The sequence below is a fragment of the Myzus persicae genome, unplaced genomic scaffold (genome assembly GCF_001856785.1).
Source record: "Myzus persicae strain clone G006 unplaced genomic scaffold, MPER_G0061.0, whole genome shotgun sequence".
Taxonomy (NCBI): domain Eukaryota; kingdom Metazoa; phylum Arthropoda; class Insecta; order Hemiptera; family Aphididae; genus Myzus; species Myzus persicae.
Genome location: NW_019104304.1, coordinates 44,451 through 50,956, shown reverse-complemented (window position 1 = coordinate 50,956; position 6,506 = coordinate 44,451). Strand labels below are relative to the sequence as shown.

The following is a 6,506-nucleotide window of genomic DNA, read 5'->3' as shown; positions in this document are numbered from 1 at the left end:
CAAATTCATTCTCTATAGATTTTGTCACCTTTCAAACTTCAAACTTTCTTAATTACCTACATACAGTCCTACAATATTAATAATGTATATTCTGTACTTAATTTTATTTCAAGACCAAGTATATCATGTATGTTTTAAAACAATTGAACAATTGAGAATGACTTTAAAATGATCATGAATTAAATAATTGGGAAATATTTGTGTCATTTTCTTTCATAATAATGTTATGATATAGAACTCACATTGAAAATAATAATTATGTGGATATCGATTTGTTATATGTAATGATGATGAACAATGTACATTTGTATAATACAAATATATAATATCGTATTATAGTCGTGGTATTATACACGCTGTATAGAATTATTTTATACAATGGTATTAAATGTGTATAAACCTTTTTTTTTCGCTAAATGTTACAACAACTTACCCAAAATATAGGTAAACCATGAGTGCAATAATCACCAACATTTTTAAATAGCGTTTGTAATTTGTCCCAAAATAAATATTATAATTTATTGGACCTTTGTAATTTGCTATTTACAACATCATGTACAATCAAAAAAGTTAAAAGTATGAAACGTAATTTGCACCAGAATTCAAATTGATTATTCGTGGGTTTAGAATGAAAAGTTTCTAAATCCTTTTTATGAAATTGTCCAGGAGAGTAATTCTAAGGTTCGAGTTTTCTAGTATTCAACTCTTATTGAACAACACTATTTTATACTTGTCTTGTAGTTCTATATTATATAGCATGATTGAACATATTGTATAATTTAATTCACATAATAACAATATTTTGCAGTATTAGTTTAGAAATCAACATTGACATTTTATGCATTTTGCGTGATGAACAATTTTTTACTTCAATAATTATATTATTTTTTATTGATAAGATTCAATTTTCGAATGGGAAACGGACGTGGTTTAGTAATCAAGTTTGAGTTCTATATGCAGTAATTTCAAATTTGCATTTCTTTTAAGTTTTAATACAGGATTTTATACCGTATAAAATGTGATGTTTAATATGTTATAATACAAACAAAAAAAAATACCGTATTTTTACATCACTAGCACTTATATGTATCTCATACCGATTACAATAAAACTATCAAATTCAAAAGATCTTTATCTGAAAAGGTACAAATTAAAGTATACACGTCATAAATCATAATATATATGTATGTACCTATACGTATTTTCCGAAAGTTCCATCTAGGTACTCTCTTTAATATTTATATCTGATATTTTGTGTCAACCAATGAGCTGTCCAACGGTCTAAGTGGGGTCCATGTACACCTGCCTACGTGACTTCGTCTTAATAGTGGAAGGGTGATTAGTGCAAGTCTAAGTCTATAAAAGGGCGTACTCCAAGTAATTGAACGCCTTTAGAGTTTTCATTTTTGATCTTATTAGTTATTACTCGCCGTGCATTGATTATACGCCTACCTAATCACTGCTACACTTTTATATAGTATACTTAGTTTATATTGATCTATAAGTTTTATTCCATTTTATATCACTTAAGTATGTATTTAAACTGATACAATATAACTAATATTTTAACTCATTTTTATATTTTTATAAAGTCAGCGGTACCCAATACTATGTTCAGGTCACGGATCCACGCCGGCTCTAATTCTTAAAATATAACAAATAAAATTACGTATAATACATTAAGTAAAAAAAAGAAATATAGGTACTGCAGATTTTTGTAGCGACAAATTAGCTTCCGGGTTTTGTAATTCATTTTTAGAAGTTCGATGCCACTGTATATAACGACTACTGGTAATTTTTCGAGCATGCTCGCCCACCACTTTTTTCCTCACTAAAAAAAAAAAAACATACATAGGTAGTTATATTATTAAATTTAAGTGATTTCATGGTTTTGGTAATTTATGTGACTTTAAACATTTTACAGTATGTATGAAATAGTATTATCTTCGAAAAGGAAATCAATGAAGCTTGTGGTTCTTTTGCAGTAGCCCACTGCGTATTAGAAGATTTGCAGATGAGTAGGGGTGTTGCGGTGCAGTTTAAGTAAGTTTAATATACATATTTCATATCTATTACAGTAATTTTTCAAAAATATAAATGACGTGCTTAACAGTTAAAAAATATATATTTGGAAGTTAAAATTTAAAAATATGTCGTCTGAATACTTATTTTCATTGTTTATTAATGTAATTTATACTTAAGTTGATTTATGCTACAGGCTGAACTATAGCCTGGTTAGTGTCCTCCTTGACCAACGGGTCAGAGTCGGTGGGGTAGCAGAAATTAAGGTTGAAGAGGAAAAGGTTTTTTATATTTTTTACCTAGTAACTAAAGTATTATACTATCACAAACCAACTCTCCAGTCCCTAGCCACCACATTGGTACAGTTAAAGGATGGACTGAAAGACTTAAAAATTAATTCGTTAATAATCCCGAAACTGGGCTGTACCTTAGATGGACTGAATTGGTACCAGGTCCATGGGTTATTGAAAAATACATTTGACGTAAGTGATGACCTGCAATTTAAAATCACCGTTTGCGATCCCGAAAACGTAAGATTTTATTATTATTAACCATTTATATGCATTAAACCTAATGCAATATATAAGTATAATCTTAAAATATGTAACTTATGTAGTTTCAGATACCATCTCACCATCTGGCCCCAATAGATGAGAAGTGTATTGACTTTTTTGATGTTTCGACGAGTTCTTCAATAAATATTTTACCCGTCGAAATTACGTGCGCGTCAACCAACAATATATGTTCGAAAAATGTTTAACGAGTAAACTTTTAACGCCAGAGTAATTTCATTGTTTTTATATTTAAATTTGTATCAATATACAAAACGTTGAACTTTTAGTTAAATTGTATTTTACTTCAATGTATATTTCAACAGTTTGTGGGCTACGGTGCGCCTAGGACAAGTCGTCCGAGTCAGAGACAACTTAGTGATATGGGCAATACAGGGCGATAATGTGACATTTTTTCAAACTTTGGAAACCAAAATTAATGAAACGGTGGCGATGGGACTCGATTCATCAATTTGGACATTTCCAAAGTCTGAAATGATTCACTATACCGCATTCTCGTCGTTGCTAAGGTTCTCACTGTTGGCCGACAATAATGAACGGCGGTATAGAATAGTGGTGTGCGACCGAAATATGTAAGTTGATCATCGAATTAAATGTATTTACCTATATGTAAAAATTATGAAATATATTTTACCAAAAAATGCTATTAAGTAATGATCGTCACTTGTTTATAAAATATTGAAGGACCACGCAAGTCAAGCAGTTTAGAGGGAAGTGGCCCCGAATCACAACTAGCCACCGGTCTTTGTTCACCGAATCCTAACTATGCCATAATGGTACAACGAGACCAAACCGTACGTGGTCGTGGCGGTCGTCTGGCAGGACGCGGTTGACGTGGTAGACGTGGTGGAAGTGCCGAACATAATATGTCCTCTGCAGTTTATTCTGAGGTTTTACGATCAATCGTGTCAGCCGGTTAGTTTCAACAATATAATTTTTTTTAAATTAAATTGAATAGATAATTATAATTCAAGTAAGAAAATAAAAATGTTATATTGTTATTTGAATAGTACAAATGGTCACGCAAGTTCCCCAAAACCAGACAACGCTACAAGCATCATCGGCACCGTATTATAATTATACGCGTGGACGGGCACGAGGACGGCCAACAATAATTTGCCACAAGTGCAGGGCAACTGGCCACATACGACGAGACTGTCCAAACAAGTATTGTAAGTACCTATAGTGGCTTTTCAAATATTAAAATTATATATTGTCTATTTTAAATTGAAAACTTCAATGAACAGTTCGTAATTCATAATAATAATAATAATAATAATAATAATAATAAATGTAATAGCATACGCCATTTCACGTATAGAATAATATTTAGTATATTGTAGGTAGTAGGCACCTTATAATTAAATATTATGTTACTGATGAACGCTAAACATTTTCATAACAATTTCCACAAAAAATCTAAACACGCAATTTTAGATTCTGAGCGGTCATAGGTTAGATTACAAATACATAGGAACAATTTTTTTTTTAAGCATTTAAAGTTCAAAATATGACAAAATGTATCAAAATCTCAAAAATTATCAATCATTGTAGTTAAAAAATTATAAAATGTTCAGTTTTTATAGCTAAATATTGAAAATTTAAAACAAAGATTCTCATAAATAGTTCATATTGTAACCAAAAAATCCAAAAAATATATAAACACAGTTATTTTTTACGGTTTTTTTTTAATATCAGATTTGAATGAAATTACACATTAGAACATAGAATAACAATTTTAGTTACTTTGTTGTAATATAAAAATATTATTTGTTGGTATATGAAACTATTAGAATATATTGTTATATTTTATATACACGCAATGACGTTTATAAAATGTAATTTTTTTTGGAAAAATGATTTTAACCCACTGCTAATTACTTTGTTCACAATAACATCATCAAATATGCCTATTTAGTAAGATATTATAGGCTGACTAACCGTCTTCGATCAGAATCGTTTTTCGTGTACAATGATATTAATATATTATATCATTGAATTCAAATTTAATACCATCCGTTATAGTGACCCACTTCACACGCGTAACCTACCTACTAAGTTTATGTTCCGCATATTTCCAATAGTTATGTACCTAGTTTTTGTTACTAAGGTAAATTGAACTTTCATGCATTTAACTATAAATTTATAATTACCTTGCTAAAAACTAACTAGATAATAGGTAAAACTACTTTAATATTAAAAACGAAGACTAACATATTGAACTAAGTAGGTATATACATAATACTACATATTCTATCATTAAAAATACCAAATAAATACATTAAAAACAGCTAACCTTTACATTTTTACTTTTGACAATAATTTATATTAAAATCAAAATCCGAACATTATTAACACGTACACGGGACTACATACAGATTCCTTTACAAATTCGCAACTAAAGTACTAAACGTTCCCAAATCTCTAAAAGGCTAAAACCAACGAAACATAGATAAAATATTACGACCGATAAAGTGACAAACCAACAACGCAATTCTAAATTTACCGTAGTGATTGCAACTATAATGACTTATTAGGGCCGGTACACACCAGCGTTAGTTTCAATGTACGATATTTCATCGCAAGTATATTTTGTATAGATATAAAAAACACATGTGATAAAATATCGTACATTGAAAATAACGCTCCCGTGCACCAACCCTTAGAGTTTCGGCAAAATAGCAGTTCGTCTGTGCAAAACATGAAATAATACGTCTGATAGCGTAAAAAACAATATTTTAATATAACCTTAGTTACGGATGTATATTATGAAAAATAAAATTCTAATGCACAGATTTTAATGTATTTGTTTTTTTTTCCAGGAATCTTAGAAAAATGTTTTTGACATTAAAAAACAACACCTACATAATATAATACTAAATACAATATATTATTACATTATATTTTTATACAATTATCCCTACTAATCATTCAGCAATTATACACATTATATATTTTTTTTTTTAACTAATTAGTAATACTGCACCTATTTTAATATTTTTCTATTACCTATTATGAAACCCATATGGTACCCAGTTATGTACTTTTCAATTTCAAAACAAATTTGTAATATAATATGCATAAGAAAAACAAATATCTGTTTAATTATTTATATTTATATTTATATTTCATAATTGTATGTTGTCAGCTATAGCCTATATTATATTATTATTATGTAATAACAGGCCACTATGCCAATTGAGATTAACTGTATTATAATTATATATACCTACATAAACTTCTAACCAAAATCTATATATTTATTTAGAGGTGATACATGAACATAAGTCTTATATTATAATTGTTTTGTTTTATTTTTAATGTTAATAGTTGTTATTTAATGTTAAAAATAAGGAATACACGTTTCGTAATTAAATATTGTTTCTAATTTAGAAATTAAAAAGACATACAGCATACATATTTATTGGACTGTGTAAAAGTTCTAATCCCATATTGTAAATATAAACTTAAGGATTAGTTAGTATTAAAATGTTAACTAATAATTAAACTATTAAAGACTAAAATATGTTTGTTTATGTAAAATGGATAAATTTCATTTTGTAATGCTATTTATGTATTTTAATATTTTTCAATAATTCTATATACATAATTTAATTGATATTTTAAATTATTATGAATAAATGTATAAAGTTATAGTCTTATAGAATATTGAATATTTGTATCTGTTAAATTATTTTACCATTAAATATACATTTTAGCATATTAATTAGAAATGGGCAGAGTACCTAGTCATCATTCAGTTTATATTTAAGCAGGTATATAACTGCATAATACATATAAAAAAAAATTTCTTTATTTGCTATTTATAGAATAATGCCGTGTTCTTGACTCTTAAGTAGATACTTTAAATTTTTTTAAATTATACTGTATATAATTAATGTATAATCCAAT

At 28.1% G+C, this 6,506-nt stretch overlaps 1 pseudogene; it reads left to right on the top strand.

Moving 5' to 3' along the window:
* The first annotated feature begins 1,933 nt into the window (after positions 1-1,933).
* Positions 1,934-3,757, top strand: LOC111041039 (annotated as a pseudogene).
* Positions 3,758-6,506: the final 2,749 nt, after the last annotated feature.